This window comes from Eschrichtius robustus, chromosome 9 (assembly GCF_028021215.1).
Source record: "Eschrichtius robustus isolate mEscRob2 chromosome 9, mEscRob2.pri, whole genome shotgun sequence".
In the NCBI taxonomy this organism is placed as follows: domain Eukaryota; kingdom Metazoa; phylum Chordata; class Mammalia; order Artiodactyla; family Eschrichtiidae; genus Eschrichtius; species Eschrichtius robustus.
The window spans coordinates 827,134-853,337 of NC_090832.1; the positions used below are offsets into that span (position 1 = coordinate 827,134).

Genomic DNA, 26,204 nt, shown 5'->3' on the forward strand with positions numbered 1-26,204 from the left:
TTCCTCAAAATATTAACAAAGAAATACATACACATTTCTGTTTTTATGTGGCCAAATTGCAAACCTTAAACCCCCTAAGCTCACACCGATTTAAGAGGTTACCACATTCAGAAAAATAAATGAACACCAAACATGATAGCAGTGTCTTTCATTCTCTCTAGTTTGATAGTCCAAGGAAGCAAAATATTTTCCACTTTGTAAAATCTTTAAAGCTGCCAGGGGAGATATGCTGGCCTTCTCAGTGTTGGAGCAGAGAAAGCTTCAGCTAACCACATGGAAAACACATAAGGAGACCAGATTTTTCCAGTCCATAATTCAGTGAGAGTTAGGGTCTTACTTCCAACACCGGAAGTCTTAGGAGGTGACTGGTAACTTCACACACTGCCAAGTTTTTGAAATTGGATAAAGGATGAAGGTAAAGATGGCTACCTCTGTACACATAAAACTCGTTTACAGTAGTGATTATGCATTTTCCTTTTGTTTTTTTCCCCCGTCTTAAAATGGCACTAACATGATACTTGTGTTGACTACGAAAAATAAACAAAGCAGCTTTGCTCTGTAGGCACCACTTATTAGGATAAGAACCTTCCAAAGGAAAAAGATAAGTACTCCATAATTTGAATCAGATTTTGTTAAAGAAAATCTAGGTCCATCCATTCATTAAAGCATTCATGAATTCGTTAATTAAGTGAACAAATACTGATCATGTACCTGTTCCCATGTTCCTGACTGAGGCAAAAACTCATAGCAAGTTAGGAGCATGCATTCTGCAGTATGACTTCCTGGGTTCAAATCTGAGTACCACCAGCGAGTAAGGGCCACACTGGGGCCATCGCTTAGCTTCTCCAAGTATCTGCCTTCATTGGTGTGGTAAGCATATTGATGGGAGGCATGTTGTGGATTTGTTGTTGCCTACACTATCAGGTGGAAGACACAAGGATAAGTGATTCTCTTCACTAACAGCTCCTCTTGTTGCTAAAATTCCTGGCTTTGTTAAAGAATGTACACAGTGAAGTCCCTAATCCGGGGGAGTCACCACCATTTCAAACATCTTTTTCTCTGTTTCATGATCTTATTGTAATTTTATTGTATTTATATCAACTGTAATATCTATCTTAGCTAAATAAAAACGTTAAACAGGCTAACCTTTTTTAATTCAGCAGAACGTTTGAGGATACTTGCTGTGTTTGCCATCATACCTAAGTCAAATATGCCTTTATCATATTTGGGATTTTTCTACCTATGGGATTACATATGAATAAATAAAAGCAAAACTCACCCCTCGATTATGTGGATACTTTTAACCATTGCTTTCTAGAATAAACACACACATGATTTATATACGTAATTCCAATTCTGTTTATTCCTTAGAAAGGACATTTAGTTCAAAAGCACATTCAAGATAGAAGAAGTGCAAGTGTCTTGAAGTTTGGTCTGTTTAACAAGTTTCAGTGCAAAACTTTATATCCAACATCACAACAAATACAAGTGAAGACAGAGAAATTTTCAAAATTAAAAATTTCAACCAATAGACCATCTAATACCAGAACCTTTCAGTGATAGATACTAGGAGTAATGAAGATGGATCAAGAAGTCGACCAAGGCTTGGGCTTCTTCGTGAGAGACCCCAGTTTTATTTCTTGGCAGTAGTATCTGAAAAATGGTAGAAAGTACTCTCCTGTCTCTTTCTCCATGTGTTCACTGCCTGTGACCAACCATGAAGGCAGGTGACCACCTGCAGCCATCCTCCGGGATGGACCCTGGTGATCCCTGCCTCTGGGCAGTCTTCTCCCCCGACTGTGAGTGGCGCCAGTGACTCACTTCTAAAGGGGGGGACAAGGCAGAAGAGAAGACATCATGAGATATCACTCTCAATATTCAGTTTTAAAAAGACCCTGACTCCCATCCTGGGGGCTTCCCTTGCTCTCTCTCACTTTTGCTCTCTCAGATCGCTTGTGCTGGGGAAGCAGATTTCCACGCTGGAAGCAGTCTTATGGAGAGGCCCATGTGGCTCAGCAAGCACGGAAGCCCTCATCCCCACCGTCCATGAGGAACTGGAGCCTGCTAAGGCCACGTGAGTGCAAGTGGACCCCTCCCCGTCCAGCTTTCAGATGAGACCACAGCCCTGGCTGGCTGTTTGACTACAACCTCATGAAAGACCTTGAACCAGAGGCCTCCAGATAAACTCTGCACAGATTCCTGACACACAGAAACTGTGAGGTAACTAATGTCTGCTGTTTAGGTCACTAAGCTTTAGGGTAATTTGTTGTGTAGCACTAGATAGTAATTCACACACTTAATGCCTTTTTTTTTTTTTTTAACAAGGACATTTTAATTAATTAATTTATTTATTTTTGGCTGTGTTGGGTCTTCGTTTCTGTGCGAGGGCTTTCTCTAGTTGTGGCGAGCGGGGGCCACTCTTCATTGTGGTGCGCGGGCCTCTCACTGTCGCGGCCTCTCTTGTTGCGGAGCACACGCTCCAGACGCGCAGGCTCAGTAGTTGTGGCTCACGGGCCTAGTTGCTCCACGGCATGTGGGATCTTCCCAGACCAGGGCTCGAACCCGTGTCCCCTGCATTGGCAGGCAGACTCTCAACCACTGCACCACCAGGGAAGCCCCTTAATGCCTTTAAAACTGCTTGTGAGGCAGAATTCTGAAGTGCATATGACTTTTTTCTCTTCCCTTTCTTTTATAATTTTCTTAAAACGACACACTACTACAGATATTAGGAAATAAGTTGAGGTAAACTACAGGAAAACCAACGGTGACCCACTATATTCTGGGAGGTAAAGGTATAGGCGTGAATTGGTGGAAGGCATCTGGGTGTACATCCTGGGTAATGTTTTCAATGTACAAAGTAAGCTAAGAACTGTAAAGGATCATAAAGAATTGCAAAGACTAGTGGCTGGATACCTTACCTTCTCTTGTTATTTTTGAAAAATGATTTTAGTCATTATATCAATGGACAGAGAGACCAAGAGAGATTTACTTATTCTTTCTGTGACAGCATGAGTTGCAAACAGTTATCTTGTTTATAAAGGTATAAAGAGGAAAAAAAAAAAAACCCAGTAGAATGTGGAGCCTATTATTAAAAACTCTAAATAAAAATAGAAAATATTTTTACAGCTAAAATATTTAAGGCATAAAGGGAAAGTATGATTTTGATGTTCTCCAAAATGCAGAAAATTATTTCAAAGGAGTATTTCAAATTATTAATAAAATATAAAAAGATACGTCAGCTAAAAACAAAGAAACGCACTGAGATGTAAATGGAGCTAAATAATAAAAGGGAGGTTTGGAATACAACTAATATTGGCCTGATTTATAATTCAAATGGGAGGCAGTACAAGCATAATTAATGATGTCGAGAACCAGTGATGTGGGAGATGCACTGGAGTATCTCCTTCAGGCTGAACCGGAGGACAAACGCCAGAGGGGACGGGAGACCCAGAGGTGAGGGATGCTGAGCCCAGCACGGGACATGGTGACAGAGGGAGAGCTCAGGTGCCCGTTCCTGGATGGAGAAGAAGCTTCTCCAAAATTGATAAAAGAACACTTTACAGTAAACATACATGGCAAAAGATTTTTAAAACAAGAAAAAAAAAATGTTTTCAGCATTCTGACAGAAAGCAAGCTAATTAAAAACAGATTACAGAAATCTGGCAGACCTCTCTGCAACAGTAAATTCTGGGAGGTAAAGGAATGACGTGGTCAGCTAACGACAGAAGCGTGTTCTGACTGTGGGCCTGCCCACCCAGCTGCTCTTTGGTGGGAAGACAGCAGAGATACTAATACATAAATCCAGTTTATCTATATTAATAAACATTATACATTAAGACAAAGCTGGTCTTATTCCAGGAAAAAAGGTGTTTGTTATTTAAAAATGTATTTATAGAATTCACAACCTATGATTATCTTGACAGCAACCAAAGGAACATTTAATAAAATTGAAACTCATAATTCATTAAAATTATGAAGACAGCTTTCCATCTTGATAGGGAACGTTAGTCTGAACCCCACAGATGATGTCATAGTCGCCGTTTTGGCCCTGGAAGCAGTGAACTCGGAATAATGGCAGGACTGGTTTAGAGAAAGCGAGAGGCAAGAGAAGGAAGCAGGTGGTGTGTGTGTACAGGGAAGGAGAGAAACAGGGCTGTCAACATTGAAAACAATACTAGCTGCTTGAAAACTGAAGAGACTTGTGTGACCATAAGATATAATAAAAACGATCATATTCACAGTAACAGTGAAAAATCCCTAGGGATAACAGTGCTAGGGTGAAGTTCCTTTATGAAGAAAATATAAAAAATTGTCATCAAGAAGATCTGGATAAATGGAGAAGACATAAAATATTTTGAAGACTTACATTTTTAAAAGGAACCTGTAACATTTTTATACAGTTCAAAGAAAATCCCTAATGCAATTTTAGGAGACGGTGACAAAATTAATCTACAGCTCATTGGGAAGAATAAACGTGCTAACCTTCTCAAAAGTAACCTGAAATGGAAGGGTGTGAGGGCCGTGCTACACTGTCACACACTTTAAGCAGGGCCTAATTAAAGCTGTAAGGTCCCACCGAAGCAACAGAGACTGAAGGAATAGAATACAAGTCTAGAAGGACGCTCCAGAATATGTGGGGATTTGGTGTAGAATTAAAGTGACACCTCAGCTCAGTGAATGAAGAAGCGTTTATTTTCACACATAGCACAGCAGGAAATGGCCGAATAGTTGGTGGTAAAATCAAACTAGAATTCTGCTTTAAACCTTATATCTAGACTAAATTCCATGGGGATCAGAAATGTAAATGTTAGCACATAAATCATGAAGTAGAGAAGAAAGTACAGGTTAACGTTCATCCAACTGTGGGTGGGAAAGGCTGTGCTATGTCTGACACGGTCAGTCATGTGATCAAGGGAAAGATTTAGGCTTGAATATGTACAAATCCCAAGTTTTCACGTGAAACAGTGAAACACCAAGGACAGGCTGGTAAGAGTATTTTATAGGGAGAAGTTTAACAAAGAAGGCAGAAAACAACTGACATCTCGATAAAAAGATCAAACTTGACCCTGGACGAGGTCATCGCTAGAGAAGACACACGAGAGAAAGAACACGAAGGAACACGTGGCAACACGTTTAACTCAGGATGAACCGCACGCAGCACGTGGTGGGTGCCTCTTCCTTCCCCAGTCACGAGGGCTGAGTAGGATGCGGGGGCTGAACACGCACGTGGGGCGTAGCCTGGTGCAGCGTGCTTTCAGAGTGACGGGCCCTCAAGCTTCATAACAACCCCTCAGCAGGCCTTGTGCCGTGGACAGAAGGGCCCGTGGCTGGTGGCTGGTCACAGACACGGCCCCGGGGACAGAGCGCCCTCGGCCTGAGCCCCCACACATTTGACCTGAAACCTCTGGCTGAGCAGCCCCGCCTCCAGGAGTGAGAGGACACAGAATGGAACTGCATCTTGTTACCCCGCTGACCGGGAGGTGGGAGCCCGAGAATGGGGCTGGGTTCCGTTCTTGTCCGCCTTCAGGTCACGACCCCAGTGGGCCTGCCCTGTGGGAGCCAGAATCCAGGTTCCCGTGGGATGGGACAGCCACCGTCCAGCGCTGCGAACTTGGCCCGTGGCCTGATGGAAGGCTGGGTTTGGCCTGCTCCCGGCCGTCGGTCACCACACAGCCTGTCCCAGTCGTTTGACATCGATTCAGCACAGGCTGGTCCCCAAAGCAAACATGCAAGATAGTTTTATGAACAGATGACACAATCGGAGTGGCCACACATTTGGGATAAAGGTTTACACACAGGACTTTTAGGTGAATTGTTTCTCCTGCTCGTCATACTGATTCCCTGCTGGAAAGAAAAATACCTCTAAACAGGGAAAATATTTTAAAAAGAGCAACTCTCAATTTTCCCCTCAAGAGTAAAATGCTGTGTGCTCCTCACTCCGTGTGGCAGCCTCTACAGGAGGATTTCTTGGGCCTGTGAGCTCCACGGTTCTGGGAACTTCCCACCTCAGGCACAGGGTTGGTCCCCCTCCCCTGGGCTACAGCTGGTTGGATGAACCATGACCTTCTGACCTAAGTGGGCCCATCAGATCACACGTCCTGGAAACCGGGAACGGACGCTCAGGGCTGACGAGGAACCTTGGAGCGGTGGCAGCTGGCAACTCCCACATGGGCAAGAGAAGCAAATGATGGAGTCTGCTTGTGCGGGGAACAGAGTGGTCCGTGCGGGGAAGGGAACAGAGTGGTCCGTGCAGGGAACAGAGCGGTGTGTGCGTGGAACAGAGTGGTCCGTGCAGGGAACAGAGTGGTCCGTGCAGGGAACAGAGCAGTGTGTGCAGGGAACAGAGTGGTTCGTGCAGGGAACGGAGCTGTGTGTGCATGGAGCAGAGTGGTGTGTGCACATGGCCCAGCTCCACTCCTCCTTTGATGTCAGGCATCACCTCATATCCTTATAATAAAGGCCCCCTTTTTTTATGCCAGGACAAGTGGGTTGCTACTTCTTACAACCAATGCCCCTACCTGCTGTGACCTTTACCACTTTTTGGTAAATACGGGATGTTAGAAATTCACAGGCACGTTCCTGTGGACTGGGTTTGGGCTCACAGCTGATAAAATCTGGACCCCCTGCAGCACTCTCCTCACACTCCGAGCACCCCCTTTCATTCTGGGGGGTGGGATGAGGTGATGCATGGTGGGAGGGTCTCCGAGCCTCATGTGGGACCCCAGGAGGGCCCAGGCTTCCATTGCACTTGGGGGAGAGGTGGGGTGGTCATCACTCTGCCTCTCTGTCTTTCTCTCAAAAATTAAAAAATGTAAAATGGTATCATCTGTCTCTTTGCGTTTTGGAAGCTCTTAAGACGCATGAAGGAAAGACTCCATGAGGCTTTGGTTGAGAAGAATGCGCTCACCTCGTGTCCCGTGTCCCACAGCCGTGATTCACCCCCAGGGACCACCCTGTTCTCAGTTGCCAGTGTGTCAGTGGCGTCCTGGCTGAAATTTCCCTCAGGGAGATTTAGGGCTGTAAGAGACCTTGGGGACTGTATGCATTGGCCTCTGCATTTTAGGTGAGGAAGCCAAGGCTTTGAAAGAGAAGTTAATTCCCTAAGTTACAGAACTCATTAAAAGCAGATTCTGGGGCTAAAACTCAAATTTCCCGACTTCCAGTCCAAACTCTTCATGGTCTTAACTATTTTAAATTACTTTTTAATCATATATCTTAGCCTTCACCAGAAGGCCTCTTTCCAACTCATCCTGAATCATTGCTTTGAGTTGCATGCTTAACTGAGTTGTCTGTATCTTTAGGACAGCTTAGAGTCAAAAGCCCTTTCTGGCAGAATAAATCCGGTTTTCAGAAGTTTCTCTCCAACTCAGCCATAGGCAATTTCTTCCTCCTAGACCGTAGGAAATAATTTTAAATTTCCTGTTCCTTTTGTGTTTTCTTTTCTCCTCTCTGATCCAAAGAAAACCATAAAAGATATTACAACTAATCATGACTAGAAGCATTTCTACATTAGCAACATGAATCTTCGGGTTTGTCTAATCAGAAGAAATTGTCTTAATATTTACCTTTTATGTATGTATTTATCTATTGTTTGTTTGGCAAAGCCTGTGCTTGAACAACATTGATAAAGTGCTGAGTTTGGGCTTGGAGTGTTTGCCCAAATATGCCACGTGTTGCAAATGCTTTCAGTACCCAAATATTCTTGGGCGAGTTTCCACGAACTGCTCAGCTGCAGCCGTAGGCTAACGTGAGAACAACTAGTTGGTAGTCCATCCACACTGTGTTTCTTCCGTACTTGAGAGAAGATGTCTGCTCACCATCAGAAACCAGGATGACTCCTGGGAGCAGGTCGCGTGATGCTGCGTGTCGGCACCACCTTCTGGGTGACGGGGCTCTTCCTGCCACCTCCCCTCGCCTTCCTCCCTTCCTTCCTGGAGACAGTTACCCCAGGAAACACCAAGTCATCGAGTGTGTGTGCACGTGTGTGTGCATCTGTGAACGTGTGCATGTGTGTAAGAGTGTGAGTGTGTGAGCACGTGAACATGTGTGCACATGTGTGCACCTGTGTGCGTGCATGTGTGAACATGTGTGTGCCCGCGTGAGCCTGCATATGTGTTTGAGTGTTTTGGATGCTCTGGTGTGATAATTGACTTATAGATCAATAGGAAAGGATACATAATCTTAAAATTGCCCTAAACAGATTTAAGAACTTAATTTATAATAATGGCAGCATCATGCTCTAGTGTGGGACAGCGTGAATGTTGCAAAAGCTGGGGTTTGGGAAAGTCAAGTTTTGTTTGTATCAGGTTGGAATATTATCTCTATTATATACCAAAATAATCTCCAGATGTGTTGAGTTGTATGTAAAAGTTTGAATTTGGAAGGAACTTAGCAATTTATAGCTTAGAGGTGATTAGTTGTAAATGCACATCATCTCACATCTCATTCTCTTGTGAAAATACACCAAACTAAGACACGGGAATTCTGTTTAAAAAGCCACAAGGATGAGATATAGAGGAGTGGAATAAAATAGCAATAAAGTTTTGGAAGATGGAGAGAAGTTGGACTATTGCTAACTGATTTAGCAGATACAAAAGAATCCCAAGGCAGCAGTGGGAGAAGCTGAGACCGACCTGAGTTATGGGACGGAATCCTCAAAACCCTCAGGCAGGGCAGCATCAGACACCTCTGGAATCGGGGACTAAGGGTGGAGCTAGAACAAAGCAAGATGGCGAAGATTGTTTGAAAAGAAATTCAAAGGGTGCTCTACATCCCTCTCTCCAGTCTGTGTATTTGGGCATCTGCCCCAACCTTCCCTTTGCAGAAACCTGTGATGTTTAAGGGATTCCAGGTTCTACTGAGGGCACGATTGCTGTTCTGTAAACATAACTCAGTTCTCACTTGCATATTGAGGGTTGCAGGCAGGGATTTCTCCTCCCCCAGCCCTTCACCATTTAGCTCCCCAGGTTGGCAGCCAGTATGTACAAGCAGGAAATTAGAAGAATTCCTACCCACCAGCCTCGACAGAACTGGAATTATAGATAATCAGGTGCTTCTTGACAACTGGCTCAACCAGATAACCCAAAATAAATTCAGACATAACAACTGCCAGTCATCCCCTCTGAGCTTCCAACCAGATTTTCCATCCCCTGGTCCTCATCATGAACAGACAACAAGGATGGAATGGCACTGAGGGGAAGCCTTAGCATGAGAGACAAGACCTAAAAGCACAGGTAGAGAAACACAACCTGGAAGGAGCAGGAATTATGCTGATAGAAGAAAAGGAAACTTGTCATTAACATCCTCAGAGAGAAAAGAAAACATTGAACCAAGAACAAGGTATTATAGAAAAGGAACATTCAGAAAAAAGAACAACTCAGGAAAAACTCTTTATTGCTAGCAGAAATTAAAAACTCACTAGAAGATTTGAAAGATTAAAAAAATCACAAAAGATAGAGTATATAAAAGAAAATATTAGAATATTACAAGATCAGCCCGGAAGATTCAACATCCAAACCAAAGGACTTATAGAAAGGGAAAATAAGGAAAACAAACAAACAAAAAATAACAACAAAATAATTTTCCAGGCCAGTGAGATGTGAGTTGCCAGATGTAAAGATTTCACCAAGGGCCCAGCACAATGGATTGAAACAGAACCACACTGATGCATGTACAGTGAAACTTCAGAACACCTGGGAACAAGAGGAAGACACTGGATCACGAAGAAAAAACAGGCAGGCACAAAGGTTTTGGGCTTCGCAGAAGAAACACCTGGAAGTAAGAAGAAAATGAGGAAACGGCTTCATGATTCTGAAGGAAATTAATTTCTAACATGAAATTCCACACCCAATAAAATTATCCATCAAATGTCAGGATAGAAGAAAAACATTTTAAGACATGCAAGTCTCAAAAACTTTGTTGCCCAGGCACCATTTCTCAAGAAGCTAGTGGATATTATGCTCCAGTAAAATGAATGGATAAAAAATATGCAAGGGAAAGAAAATGGGGTACACTGCATGGGGGAGGTGTGCAGGGGACCCCAGATGACAGCTGAGCACCCACTCTGGATCCCTGCAGCCCTGATTCTACCCTTTCCACCCCTCTGACAGAGCACTGGGCTAGAACTTTGTCTGGTTTGCTTGACTGGGAGATGAGGGCTCTGCCCTTCCCCACATACCACACTCTGAATTGGCAGATGACACTTGCTCACCCTAAAAGGTGATCTGCTTCGACCTGCAGCTTGAGGAAGGTCAGCTTGAGCAGAGGACACAGCTCGGCCCACATTCTGCCTGGTCATAAAACAGCCTAGCAAGGGTAGGCATCCTTGTCTTGTTCCTGAATTTAGCAGAAAATCTTTCAGCTTTTCACCATTGAGTATGATGTTGTCTGTGGGTTTGTTGATGTTGAGATATGTTCCCTCTGTATCCACTTTGATGAGAGTTTTAAATCATGAATGGATGTTGAATTTTTGTCAGATGATTTTCTGAGACTATTGAGATGATCATGTGATTGATTTACCTTTCCTTTTGTTAATGTGGTGTATCATATTGATTGATTTGTGAATATTGAACCATCTTTGAATCCCTGGAATAAATGCCACTTGATCAGGTTGCATGATTCTTTTTATATATTGTTGAATTCAGTTTGCTAATATTTTGTTGAAGATTTTTGCATCTATAGTCCTCAGAGATATTGGCCTGTAATTTAATTTTTTTTGGAGTGTCTTTGTTTTGTTTTGGTATCAGGGTAATTGTGGACTCATAGAATGAATTTGGGAGTGTTCCATCCTCTTCAATTTTTTGGAATAGTTTGAGGATAGGTATTAGCTCTTCTTTATACATTTGGTAGAGTTCCTCTGTGAAGCTGTTTGGTTCTGGACTTTTGTTTGCAGGGTTTTTTTTTTTTCTATTATAACAAATTCATTTCACTACTAGTGATTCATCTGTTCAGATGGTCAGTTTCTTCCTGATTTAGTTTTGGAAGGTTATATGATTCTAGAAATTTGTCCATTTCTTCCAGGCTGTTCAATTTGTTGGCAGATAACTGTTTGTAGAATTCTCTTATGATTTTTCTACCTTTGTGATATTGGTTTTTATTTCACCTCTTTTATTTCTTATTTTGTTTATTCGGGTCCTCTCTTTTCTTCTTCATGAGCCTGGCTACAGGTTTATCAATTTTATTTATCTTTTCAAAAAAACAGCTCTTGGTTTCATCGACCCTTCTATTTTTTTGTCTCTATTTTATCTATTTCCTCTCTGATCTTTATTATTTCCTTCCTTCTGCTGATTTTGGGGTTTGTTTGCTCTTCTTTTTCTTGGAAGTCCTAGCCACAGTAATCAGACAAGAAAAGGAAGTAGAAGGCATCCAGATTGGAAGGAAAGAAATAAAACTGTCACTATTTTCAGATGACATGATACTATATACAGAAAACCCTAAAGTCTTCACCAGAAAACTATTAGAACTAATAAAAGAATTCAGAAAAGAACTAATAAAAGAATTCAGAAAACTATTAGAACTAATAAAAGAATTCAGTAAAGTTCAGTAAAGTAAAGATTAATACATAGTAATCTGTTGCTTTCCTATGTACTAATAGTAAACTATCAGAAAGAGAAATCAAGAAAACAATCCCATCTAAAATTGCATCACACAGGAGGCAATCCAAAACTGGAGCCCACTCGGCTCTTTGGTGGGACTAATGCCAGGCTCTGGGAGGGCTCACGCAAAGGAGTACTTCCCAGAACTTCTGCTGCCAGTGTCCTTGTCCTCACGGTGGGCCACAGCCACCCCCGCCTCTGCAGGAGACCCTCCAACACTAGCAGGAAACCAAGGCGCCCTCCGTGTGATGTTCTACTGGATAATACCTCAGTGATCCGGAGGTGTCAGTGAAGTTTGAGGGACCAGGACCCCTAACCATGCAGAACCTAGGATTGTGAAGATGTGAGTTCCTCCTCGTTGGAAGTGATGATTATATCTTTGGACCAGTCTCTCCCATCAGGAAACTTGCACAAGCCTCTTAGATAGCCTCATCCACCAGAGGGCAGACAGCAGAAGCAAGAAGAACTACAGTCCTGCAGCCTGTGGAACAAAAACCACATTCACAGAAAGATAGACAAGATGAAAAAGCAGAGGGCTATGTATTAGATGAAGGAACAAGATAAAACCTCAGAAAAACAACTAAATGAAGTGGGGATAGGCAACCTTCCAGAAAAAGAATTCAGAATGATGATAGTGAAGATGATCCAGGACCTTGGAAAAAGAATGGAGGCAAAGATCAAGAAGATGCAAGAAATGTTTAACAAAGACCCAGAAGAATTAAAGAACAAACAAACAGAGATGAACAATACACTAACTGAAATGAAAACTACTCTAGAAGGAATCAATAGCAGAATAACTGAAGCAGAAGAACGGATAAGTGACCTGGAAGACAGAATGGTGGAATTCACTGCTGCAGAACAGAACAAAGAAAAAAGAATGAAAAGAAATGAAGACAGCCTAAGAGACCTCTGGGACAACATTAAACGCAACAACATTCGCATTATAGGGGCCCCAGAAGGAGAAGAGAGAGAGAAAGGACCAGAGAAAATATTTGAAGAGATTATAGTCAAAAACTCCCCTAATATGGGAAAGGAAATAGCCACCCAAGTCCAGGAAGCGCAGTGAGTCCCATACAGGATAAACACAAGGAGAAACATGCTGAGACACATAGTAATCAAATTGGCAAAAATTAAAGACAAAGAAAAATTATTGAAAGCAGCAAGGGATAAAGACAAATAACATACAAGGGAACTCCCATAAGGTTAACAGCTGATTTCTCAGCAAAAGTCTACCAGCCAGAAGGGAGTGGCATGATATACTTAAAGTGATGAGAGGGAAGAACCTACATCCAAGATTACTCTACCTGGCAAGGATCTCATTCAGATTTGATGGAGAAATCAAAAGCTTTCCAGACAAGCAAAAGCTAAGAGAATTCAGCACCACCAAACCAGCTCTACAACAAATGCTAAAGGAGCTTCTCTAAGTGGGAAACACAAGAGAAGAAAAGGACCTACAAAAACAAACCCTAAACAATTAAGAAAATGGTCATAGGAACATACATATCGATAATTACCTTAAACGTGAATGGATTAAATGCTCCAACCAAAAGACAGAGGCTTGCTAGATGGATACAAAAGCAAGACCCGTATATATGCTGTCTACAAGAGACCCACTTCAGACCTAGGGACACATACAGACTGTAAGTGAGGGGATGGAAAAAGATATTCCATGAAAATAGAAATCAAAAGAAAGCTGGAGTAACAATACTCATATCAGATAAAATAGACTTTAAAATAAAGAATGTTACAAGAGACAAGGAAGGACACTAAAAAATGATCAAGGGATCAATCCAAGAAGAAGACATGACAATTAGAAATACATATGCACCCAACATAGGGGCACCTCAATACATAAGGCAACTGCTAAGAGCTATAAAAGAGGAAATTGACAGTAACACAGTAATAGTGGGGGACTTTAACACCTCACTTACACCAATGGACACATCACCCAAACAGAAAATTAATAAGGAAACACAAGCTTTAAATACACAATAGACCAGATAGATTTAATTGATATTTATAGGACATTCCATCCAAAATCAGCAGATTACACTTTCTTCTCAAGTGCGCACGGAGCATTCTCCAGGATAGATCACATCTTGGGTCACAAATCAAGCCTCAGTAAATTGAAGAAAATTGAAATCATATCAAGCATCTTTTCTGACCACAACGCTATGAGATTAGAAATCAATTACAGGAAAAAAACGTAAAAAACACAAACACATGGAGGCTAAACAATACGTTACTAAATAACCAGGAGATCACTGAAGAAATCAAAGAGGAAATCAAAAAATACCTAGAGACAAATGACAATGAAAACACGATGATCCAAAACCTATGGGATGCAGCAAAAGCAGTTCTAAGAGGGAAGTTTATAGCTATACAAGCCTACCTCAAGAAACAAGAAAAATCTCAAATAAACAATCTAACCTTACACCTAAAGGAACTAGAGAAAGAAGAACAAACAAAACCCAAAGTTAGCAGAAGGAAAGAAAGATCAGAGCAGAAATAAATGAAATAGAAACAAAGAAAACAATAGCAAAGATCAATAAAACTAAAAGCTGGTTCTTTGAGAAGATAAACAAATTGATAAACCATTAGCCAGACTCATCAAGAAAAAGAGGGAAAGGACTCAAATCAATGAAATTAGAAATGAAAAAGGAGAAGTTACAACAGACACCGTGGAAATACAAGGCATCCTAAGAGACTACTACAAGCAATGCTATGCCAATAAAATGGACAACCTGGAAGAAATTATTAGAAAGTTATAACCTTCCAAGACTGAACCAGGAAGAAATAGAAAATATGAACAGACCAGTCACAAGTAATGAAATTGAAACTGTGATGAAAAATATTCCAACAAACAAAAGTCCAGGACCAGATGGCTTCACAGGTGAATGCTATCAAACATTTAGAGAAGAGCTAACACCCATCCTTCTCAAACTCTTCCAAAAAATCGCAGAGGAAGGAACACTCCCAAACTCATTCTATGAGGCCACCATCACCCTGATACCAATACCAGACAAAGATACTACAAAAAAAGAAAATTACAGACCAATATCTCTGATGAATATAGATGCAAAAATCCTCAACAAAATACTAGCAAACAGAATCCAACAGCACATTAAAAGGAACATACACCATGATCAAGTGGGATTTATCCCAGGGATGCAAGAATTCTTCAGTATACACAAATCAATCAATGTGATACACCGTATTAACAAATTGAAGAATAAAAACCATATGATCATCTCAATAGATGCAGAAAAAGCTTTTGACAAAATTCAACACCCATTTATGATAAAAACTCCCCAGAAAGTGGGCATAGAGGGAACCTACCTCAACATAATAAAGGCCATATATGACAAACCCACAGCAAACATCATTCTCAATGGTGAAAAACTGAAAGCATTTCCACTAAGATCAGGAACAAGACAAGGACGTCCACTCTCACCACTATTATTCAACATAGTCTTGGAAGTCCTAGCCATGGCAATCAGAGAAGAAAAAGAAATAAAAGGAATACAAATCGGAAAAGAAGTAAAACTCTCACTGTTTGCAGATGACATGGTACTATACATAGAGAATCCTAAAGATGCCACCAGAAAACTAGTAGAGCTAATCAATGAATTTGGTAAAGTTGCAGGATACAAAATTAATGCACAGAAATCTCTGGCATTCCTATACAATAATGATGAAAAATCTGAAAGAGAAATTAAGGAAACACTCCCATTTACCATTGCAATAAAAAGAATAAAATACCTAGGAATAAACCTACCTAGGGAGACAAAAGACCTGTATGCAGAAAACTATAAGACACTGATGAAAGAAATTAAAGATGATACCAACAGATGGAGGGATATACCATGGTCTTGGATTGGAAGAATCAACATTGTGAAAATGACTATACTACCCAAAGCAATCTACAGATTCAATGCAATCCCTATCTAATTACCAATGGCTTCTTTTGCTGAACTAGAACAAAAAATCTCAAAATTTGTATGGAGACACAAAAGACCCCGAATAGCCAAAGCAGTCTTGAGGGGAAAAAACAGAGCTGGAGGAATCAGACTCCCTGACTTCAGACTATACTACAAAGCCACAGTAATCAAGACAATATGGTACTGGCACAGAAACAGAAACATAGATCAGTGGAACAAGATAGAAAGCCCAGAGATAAACCCACGCACCTATGGTCAACTAATCTATGACAAAGGAGGCAAGGATATACAATGGAGAAAAGACAGTCTCTTCAATAAGTGGTGCTGGGAAAACTGGACAGCTACATGTAAAAGAATGAAATTAGAACACTCCCTAACACCATACTCAAAAATAAACTCAAAATGGATTACAGACCTAAATGTAAGACCAGACACTATAAAACTCTTAGAGGAAAACATAGGAAGAACACTCTTTGACATGAATTACAGCAAGATATTTTTTGATCCACCTCCTAGAGTGATGGGAATAAAAACAAAAATAAACAAATGGGACCTAATGAAACTTAAAAGCTTTTGCACAGCAAAGGAAACCATAAACAAGACGAAAAGAGAACCCTCAGAATGGGAGAAAATATTTGCAAACGAATCAACGGACAAAGGATTCATCTCCAAAATATATAAACAGCTCATGCAGCTCAATATTAAAAAAACAAACAACCCAATCCAAAAATGGGCAGAAGACCTAAATAGACATTTCTCCAAAGAAGACATACAGATGGCCAAGAAGCACATGAAAAGCTGTTCAAGATCACTAATTATTAGAGAAATGCAAATCAAAACTACAGTGAGGTATCACCTCACACCAGTTAGAATGGGCATCATCAGAGAATCTACAAACAACAAATGATGGAGAGGGTGTGGAGAAAAGGGAACACTCTTGCACTGTTGGTGGGAATGTAAATTGATACAGCCACTATGGAGAACAGTATGGAGATTCCTCAAAAAACTAAAAATAGAATTACCATATGATCCAGCAATCCCACTATTGGACATATACCCAGAGAAAACCATAATTCAAAAAGACACATGCACCTGAATGTTCATTACAGCACTATTTACAATAGCCAGGTCATGGAAGCAACCTAAATGCCCATCGACAGATGAATGGATAAAGAAGAAGTGATACATATATACAATGGAATATTACTCAGCCATAAAAAGAACGAAATTGGGTCATTTGTTGAGACGTGGATGGATCTAGAGACTGTCATACAGAGTGAAGTAAGTCAGAAAGAGAACAACAAATATCGTATATTAACGCATGTATGTGGAACCTAGAAAAATGGTACAGATGAACGGGTTTGCAGGGCAGAAGTTGAGACACAGATGTAAAGAACAAACATATGGACACCAAGTGGGGAAATCCACGGGGGGGGGGCGGTGAGGATGATGGTGTGATGGATTCGGCCATTGGGATTGACATGTATACACTTATGTGTATAAAATTGATGACTAATAAGAACCTGCTGTATAAAAAAATAAATAAAATTCAAAAAAGAATTGCATCACACAGAATAAAACACCAAAGAATAACCTTAACCAAGGGCATGAAATACCTATATTCTGAAAACTGTAAATCACTGATGAAGGGATTTGAAAATAATATAACAAAATGGAAAGATATCCCATGTTCTTGGATTGAAAGAAATAATATTGTTAAACTGTCCATACTACCCAAAGCAATCTACAGATTTAATGCAATCCCTATCAAAATATCCTTGGCATTTTTCACAGAACTGTAACAAATAATCCTAAAACTTATATGCAACCACAAAAGGCCCTGAATTATGAAAGCAGTCTTGAAAAAAAAAAAGAACAAAGCTGGAAGCATCATCCTCCCTGACTTCAGACTATACTACAAAGCTACAGTAATCAAAACACTAAGGTACTGGCCCTAAAATAGACACATAGATCAATGTAGAGAGTCCAGAAGAGAGAGCCCAGAAATAAATCCATGCATTTATGGTCAGTTAATCTACAATGAAGCAGGCAAGAATATACAATGGAGGAAAGACAGTCTCTTCAATAAGTGGTTTTGGGAAAACTTGACAGCTATGTGTAAAAGAATGAAATTAGAACATTCTCTAACACCATATACAGAAGTAAGCTCAAAATGGATTAAAGACCTAAATGTAAGACCTGAAACCATAAAAATCCTAGAAGAAAACATAGGCAGAACACTCGCTGAATAAATTGTAGCAATTTTTTTTGGATATGTCTCCTAAGGCAAAGGAAACAAAAGCAAAAATATACAAATGGGACCTAATTAAACTTAAGAGTTTTTGCACAGCAAAGGGAACTATTGACAAAAAGCAAAGACAACCTACTGAATGGGAGAAAATATTTGCAAATGATATGACTGATAAGAGGTTAATATCCAAAATATATAAACACCTCATATAACTCAACATCAAAAAAAAGAAACAATCTGATTTAAATTGGGCAGAAGACCTGAACAGACATTGTTCCAAAGAAGACACACAGATGGCCAACAGGCAAATGAAAAGATGCTCAACATCACTAATCATCAGAGAAATGCAGATCAAAACCACAATGAGATACCACCTCACACCTGTCAGAATGGCCATCATCAAAAAGACCACAAATAACGAATGTTGGTGAGGGTGTGGAGAAAAGGGAACCCTCATAAACTGTTAGTGGGAATGTAAATTTGTGCAGCCACTGTGGAAAATAGTATGGCGTTTTCTCAAAAAACGAAAAATAGAACCACCATATGATCCAGCAATTCCACTCCTGGTTATGTATCCAAAAGAAACAAAAACACTAATTCGAAAAGATATATGCACCCCAATGTTCATAGCAGCATTATTTGCAATTGCCAAGACATGGAAGCAACCTAAATGTCCATCGACAGATGAATAGATAAAGAAGATGTGGTACATATATGCAATGGAATATTACTCAGCCATAAAAAAGAAAAAAATTCTTCCATTTGCAACATGGATAGACTTAGAGGATATTTCACTTAGCGAAATAAATCTGAGAAAGACAAATACTGTATAATATCACTTATATGTGGAATCTAAAAAACAAAGCAAAAAATGTATATAACAAAACAGAAATAGACTCACAGATGTAGAGAACAAACTAGTGGTTACCAGTGGGGAGAGGGAGAGGGAGAGGGGCAAGCTGGGAGGATAGGATTAAGAGGTGCAAACTACTAGATATAAAATAGATAAGCAACAAGGATATATTGTACAGCACAAGGAAATATAGCCATTATTTAGTAATAACTTTAAGTGGAGTATAATCTATAAAAGTGTTGAATCACTGTGTTGTACACCTTAAACTAATACAATATTGTAAATTAACTATACTTCAATTAAGAAAAAAGAAAAAAGTAAAACAGCCTAGCAAACACTGCAGAGCCCAGAGGCCTTGCTTACTGCTCTCCTCATGGGGCCCTTGTGTATCTCAGGAAAGCTGAGGTCACCATAACCCAGAGACTTGATCTTTCCTGGGAGCTTTCAGTGGGGTAGGGGGGAGGTGCTGTCACCCCTCTGCACACACCAGTGGGTACTGGCTGCTGAGCTTCCTGTGGCTAAGCTGGACATGCTCACACGTACGTGTATGTGTGTAGAGGATATGCATACAGGCACACACCCACATACATTTTAGGATACCTCCACAAACACATGCATATACACACACTGTGTATGTATCCATCTACGTGTGTGCAAATAGATGGATACCACCATCCAGCCATCATACTTACATATGTAACTGGTAAGTTTATATGGAAGAGTTACCATTTAGACATGGACCCAGATACTGACCACACCTGGGTACAAGGTGGAAGATTTGTCTGCAGAAGGAGTTTTTTCCTATCAATTTCAGTAAATTTAAATTTATAATTGATTACAAAATAATACTTGAAAATCCTCCTTTAAAAATTAGAACCTTAAATATAAGTTCCAATAACAGATTTTCCTTCACTCCCTCCCATCAAATCTGGTGTTTTTTTCAGTTTGTTTCAAAGCATAAATAGATAGATCATCTCTCTCTGTCTCTATCTACCTATCTATCTATCTATCTATCTATCTATCATCTATCTATCTATCTATCTATCTATCTATCTATCTATCTATCTATCTATCTATCTATCTATTTATCTGTCTGTCTGTCTGTCTATCTATCTGGGTCTTACTGTTTTTGATCCAAAATACAGCAAGTCCCCTCCATACGAACGAGTTCCATTCTGAGAGCATGTTCATAAGTCCAGTTCACTTGTAAATCCAACAACGTTAGCCTAGGTACCCAACTAGCACGATTGTCTACATAGTACTGTAATGTAATAGGTTTACAATACTTTTCACACAAAACATAATAAAACAAACACAAAAAATAAGAAAACATTTTTAAACTTACAGTACAGTACCTCGAAAAGTACAGTAGTACAGTACACCAGCTGGCAAACAGGGGCTGGCATCAAGTGAACAGGCAAGAAGAGTTACTGACTGGAGGAGGGAGAGGAGGTGGGAGATGGTAGAGCTGAAGGATCGTCAGCAATAGGAGATGGAGGGCAAGCTGCAATTTCACTCACGCCTGACGTTGATGGCACAGGTTCTGGTTCCTTGCTGGAACCAGATGCATATGCGCATCTTTGAAAATTCCCAACTTGAAGGTTCGTATGTTGGGGACTGACTGTAAAATGTGACTATGAAGTAAGACACTGACTTGTTTTACAACAAATTTCACTCAAAATCCAACATAATAATTTATTTCTCAGACAGGGATAGACTCCCACACTGAGTGCAGTGACAGCCAATTCTCACCAGAATATTCTGTACTATAGTTAAAATTCTGTATTGTGATTAAAACTTAACAATGGTGTTATTGTTTTAATAGTTATACCTAGAATGTAACCTTATCATCTTTCTGATCATCATAAGTATGTAATAAACTAATACAAAAATAGAAAATCCTTGTTGACTATTGAATGTGTTATCTCTGAAGTTACTTAATTGTAAAAGAAAATGTGAAAGAAAAGGATAAGGTTTGACAAAAGTATTGTTGGAAATTCTTAACGTCCATGGAATTTTGATCACTACAGGATGACAGCAATGCTGTTCAGGTTTGTGTGAGAATAGCTCTGATTAGTCTGGTTGAGATGGGTGGGCTGAGAGAATTTTTTGGATTCAGAAAACATTTCTAATTAAACACAAACCATTTGAAAAGTAATTTCAGTAATTTCAGTAGTCTTGCCAGGCATTTTTCTGCTTAGTTTTAGAAGCATGGTAATTCTAAGGAAAATTTGATCCATATGTTTGGATAACTTAAATTTGTGGCATTGGATGACTATCTTAAACATTATTTAATGTGTAAGAGGCTTTATTCCCTAAACCGAGAAGCCACACTGTTCCATCCACACATCTGCCAAATGAATCTGAATTTCCCAGATTCCGGTTTTCGTTGGCTTTAGGAGGCTTTCAACGTGGCTGCGGAGGGAGAACAACTTCCAGCCTGGTTGGCTCCTTACGTTGCATCTACACAGCGAGCCCTGCATGGACAGGGGTCCCTGCCCGGTGGGTTTAAGGTGAGGTGGCCATGGTGTTTCCAAGGCCATCCTCCCTCTGCTTGGCTGGAGCTCCTTTCCAGCCCGCGTGTCACCTTGCTTGCGTGTCACCTTTGGTCAATAAAAGAGTTCAGATTGAAGGTCCAGGTTCAAAGCTATTCTGATATCACTCTTCTCCAGCCGGGCTCAAGGGGCCCCGCTGTTGGGCCAGAGCCGGCTGGTAGAGCCTGGGTGTGAGCACTTGGCTGGGAGGAGAGGGATGGCCCGGCCTCACTTAGGTGCTGGGGAGTGGCTGTAACCCTCTCCAGGACAGTCCTGCTTCTTGGGCCAGCGTCCAGGCCTCTCACCGGGCCCGGCTGAGAGGTGGCGGCTCCCTGTGGGGTGGGCCCTGCCAGCCCCTCCACCGTGCAGCTCCATGGCACCAGGCCCCTCTTTGCTCTGGCTGCTCACTCACCCTCTGGTTCTCACCGTCAGCAGATGTCCTACATCTTCGTGCTGAGGCCTCTCACCTGGCAGTCGGCCTCTGGGTGCTGCTTGCAAAGTGTTCTGGGCTGTGATCTTGCCCGTGAACAGGGGCCAACATCACCTGATTTTCCCCAGGAAAGGAGACAGTTCAGACTGCTGTCCTTCCCCTGCATCGCAGCTCAGAAGAATTGGGTGTGTGAGGCCGGCCTCAACCCACATGGGGCACCAAGGCTGTGACCCCACTTCTGGGCCTCAGCTCCACGCCCAGCAGCCTTGGGGGTCCCTGCTCATTTCTACTGGGTCCTACCAGCCTGCCACAACAGCAGCAGTGTGAGGTCCTTCTGGACACACTTGCATTTTCATTATTGTGGTTTATCCAGTGGTCCTCATAAAAGTGCTCATCTCTACTTTTTGCAACATAGGCAGCTGTTGTGTGAATACTGTTTGTGTTGTCCTTTTCCCTCAGATGAGGAAGGCATTTCCTGGTCTCACTGACAGAGGGGATGAAACACAGGCATTTTCCAGGCAGCCTGTCATCACTCCCCTAAAAAAATCTAAGATTGCAGATGGTGAAAGTGGGGAGATGGACCACAGCACAGCAAGGGAAAGTGCGCTGAAAGCTCTGTTTTGTCCTGAGTGATAGTCTCTCTTGTTTTCTGTTTTCTGTTTTCTGTGATGTCTCTTTTCCACTGTGGTCCTGAAGCGAATCTATGTAGGACAGTTGTGGTTATCTTTTGTTTTTGTTTTGTTTTGCTAGAAGCTTTCTTCTATTTTAGAAGAAAATCCAGTCCATTTTGATTCTCAAGAAAGATTTGGGAGAACGTATTTTACTCATCACCAAGTAGATGGTGTTTAAATTGCAGGCTGGATGAGACCCCTGGGCGGGTTCAGAGGGACAAGGGCGCAGGTAATGACGGAGCTAAAAGTCCTTGAAAAAGGAAAATGAGCCTTTAGAAAAACTGGGGAAACAAATGAACAAAACGCCAACCAGATAAGTAGAAGGAGAGCCACACAGATAAGCAGAAGGAAAGAAGGAAAGTAGAAGGTGGGGCGCCAAATGCCAAGGGGCAGGGGGTCCCGAAAAACAAAGAGGCCAGCAGTGGGATGCATCCCACTGACATGGGCACCGGGGATTTAGAAATACGGAGAAAAATGGATGTTGACAGGAGCTACCTCCGGGTAGTTGCGGGGAGAAGTGGGGTTGAGGCCTGAGGCGTCATCAGGGGGCAAGGGGCACAGCTGGGTGAGCAGGTGCCCACGTCGCAGACGGGAATTCGGTTGGGGGTCAGATGGCGACGTGGGAGCTGGATGCTGAGAAGGGGCCTCTGTGATTGCACTTGGCTCCAGAGGAGGTGAGGAGGGTCGCAGCACGCAGAGCAGAGGGGGGTGAAAACCGTAGACCTGCAGGGCAGAGAGCAGCCTGCTGCTGTGAGGGTGGGGACGGGCCTGGAAGGTGCGAATGAGGTCATGGAGACTCAGTGAGCACGCTGGGGCCTGGTGCTCATGGTCTCCGCCGTGCTGTGCATTTTCCCCAGAAGTGCCGGTTTGCTCAGATGCAGGCAAAAAAGAAAGTGAATAGTTGGGTTCACCTAGGGGTGGATTTTCTCCAAGTGGGTGAGAGGAAAGGCAGGGGAAACCTTATTTAGGGCATTGGAAGGAGGGGTAGGACCTCGATTTTAAGCTGGATGGTAACTGGCGAGAACCCGGCATGGGTGTGATGGTGAATTTTAGGGGCCACTTGGCTGGGCCATGGTGTCCAGCGTGCGGCCAAGCCCACATCTAGGGGTAGCTGTGAAGATACTGTTATATGAGATTGACATTTAAATCAGCCCACTTTGAGTCAAGCAGATGACCCTGCACAATGTGGGTGGGCCTCTCCAAGAAGCTGAAGACGCTAAACGAAAAGTCTGAGATCCGCCAAAGAAGGAGGGATCCTGCCTCCAGATGGTGAAGGGAAACCTTGCCTGAGTTTCCAGGACTCAAGACTTGAGCACAATACGTCTCTGGATCTTTAGTCCATAGGTCTTCCCCGGAGATTTCAGACCTGCCAACCCTCACAGTCTTGTGAACCAATTCCTTAAAATAAATCTCTCTGGATAGACTGATAGATAGATAGATAGATAGATAGATAGATAGATAGATAGATAGATAGATAGATAGATAGATGATAGATAGATTGATAATAGATAGATGATAGATAAATAGATGATAGATAGATTGATAATAGATAGATGATAGATGGATAGACAGATGATAGGTGGATAGACAGGTAGATGATAGATGGATAGACAGGTAGGTAGATAGATAGATACATAGATAGACAGATAGATAGATGATAGATGGCTAGATCAATCTCCTATTGGTTCTGCTTCTCTGGAGAGCCTTCACTATACAGCTCGTCCATGGTGAGCATTCTTAGGAGCCAATGAAACTGGAGCCGTCAGACAGTTCGGGAGGAAGGAGGGAAGTTGTGACCAGTTAGCCAACTCTTCAGCTCGTGACCACACAGGTGAAACTTTGGGTGACCCCAAGGACCACGCGTGTCTGGAAGAGGAGAGGCTGAGGGCTGCTGGGGGCTGGCAGGCCAGCTCAGCTGAGGCGAGCGGTCTTGGGCTGCCTGTCCCTGTGGACACTGATTTATCCAGGAAGGGGGCAGAGGTTGTGGCCGAGAGGGCGGCGGTGAGCAGACAGCAGTGGCTCTGATGAGCAGGTGAGGGCAGCCGGGAGGCTCTGGGTGCAGCGGCCAAGGCTCCCATGGGGACCGTCTTCTTGTTGGCACACAGGGGGCCAGATGGGAAGAGGGAAGCGAGGCATGTTTGACAGAAGAGCAGCGCAGGGGCTCACGATCAGGCCAGTGACGTGTGAAGGTTAGTGAAGCACCGTCAGGAAGCCTGTGACTCACCTACAGACACAGACTCGGGAACGTGCCACATCATGGGATTCGCTCAAGTTACTGCCGCGAGAATGAGTGACAGAGTCAGCAGAATTAAAACCAGGTTTGTTTAACGGAAAAAAGAGTGAGAAGAAAGTCCTAATTGTAAAAAGTGGGGACATCGGTGAGAAGTGACAGCAGGAAAGAGGGAGGGTAAGAACATCTTACAATTATATCTTTGTTGTTATCTAACATGATATGAAAAAAATAATCTTTTTTTTTTTAATTTAAAAGGTGGGGATGCATTGATAGTATGCGTTTTGAATATATAAAAAGATGTTTTAATGTCATAGTGAGACTTCCTTTTCTGAAGTGTTTTTCTAATAAATGCTATTAGTGAAAAATAAGGAAAAAGAAAAAAAGCAGTTTTGATTCGAAGTGCCTTGCATCTCCCCAAAGACAATATTAAAATGCCCTAAGATCTCTTCATACATTTATCTTTGGTTTTTGGTGAGGAAGGATCTGACAACAGGGACAGTTTGATGTTGATTTAATGAAAAGAACAATCACTCGCTCTCTCTGCGCTGGAATGTGGGCTGTGATCAGAGCAGAAACTTTTTAGTAACATTAACTGCCTGTTCAGATTTTCCTCACCAGAAATCCAAGTCATTCCTTTTACAACAAAACAATCATAGTAGAATGCATTCTCCGGGATTTGGAGAGAAAAGAAAGTCCAGAGGCAGAATTTGGTATAAATCCTGAAGCTGGGCTGATCACCATGACTCGTCCACATCGGAATGTCACGGCCTGGGCTGGCCGAGCTTCCTTGGCGGGAGGCGTGGTTGTTTATGCCAGGCTGGAGAAGTCACTTGAACTCATGTCCTTTGATTGAGCATTTTTTTATAAGACCTGCATAAATCATTTCCTTAAAATTGGCATCCTGGGCATGGAGACAGTCTGTTTTCCTGGGAATTTTTATGTGCAGGGTACTTCTCTTTCTTAGATGAGAGAGATTCTGCTTTTAATTCCCTTGGCCCCCTTCCCCTGTGCAAAATCTGTGTTCTCCTAAACACTCTGGTTTTTAAGAGTGTTTAGGAGTGTGGTTATCTTTTAGACCAATATTTCCTCCTGTGATTAATTAATTGGAAGAGTGAGAAAGTAAATAAGTAAAGTGAAAAGAAGACGTCTTACTCATTTTGTCTCCCGCTGATTCCTCCCATCTTTGTCAAGTCAAATTTAACCACCTTCTTCTAGAAATTCTTCTTGTAAATATCTTCATGGTCTTCAGGAGGCAAATATCTCTTAGGAGCCCACAAAAATACTAAAAAGAATTAAAAATATAAAAATAATTTTAAAACTGGACATCATCAAAATTAAGGACGTCTATTCATCAGGTGACAGCATTAAGAAAGTGAAAACATGGGAGCCCTTCATTTGTATCCACAGTAAAGAACCCCTACAACTCAATCAGCAAAAAACAAGCCAATTTAAAATCTGAGAGTTGATTGCAGAGGGATTTCACAGAAGAGGATCCCCAAAGCCTCTGAGCATGAGGAGGTGGTCAAGATCACTAGTTATTGAGAAGATGTGAATTAAGCCCACAACGAAGGAGAACTCACACTCACCAGAGTGTCTGAGACCGAGGAGACTGAAAATTCTGCTTCCTGGCAGGAATGTGGCTGCACCTCCCACCCTTCACTGTGGCAATAGAAAGTGGTTCAACCTTCACTGGGAAC

General features: G+C 41.8%; 2 long non-coding RNA genes across 3 annotated transcripts in view; one reads left to right on the forward strand and one right to left on the reverse strand.

The window, feature by feature from the left end:
- Positions 1–2,313, forward strand: part of LOC137769317 (uncharacterized) — a 31,680-nt gene extending 29,367 nt beyond the window's left edge. The window contains exon 3 of the long non-coding RNA XR_011074942.1: positions 1,949–2,313. This is a non-coding gene — a long non-coding RNA (uncharacterized lncRNA). The remainder of the gene's footprint in view (positions 1–1,948) is intronic.
- On the reverse strand, positions 1,417–26,204 carry LOC137769315 (uncharacterized). 2 transcript variants are annotated; one of them, XR_011074939.1, is made up of 3 exons: positions 26,094–26,204; positions 25,660–25,789; positions 1,417–1,823 (listed from the first exon to the last, which is right to left on the reverse strand). It is a non-coding gene; the product is annotated as an uncharacterized lncRNA (long non-coding RNA). The 2 variants fall into 2 exon arrangements; XR_011074938.1 differs by lacking the exon at positions 1,417–1,823 and adding an exon at positions 9,504–9,771.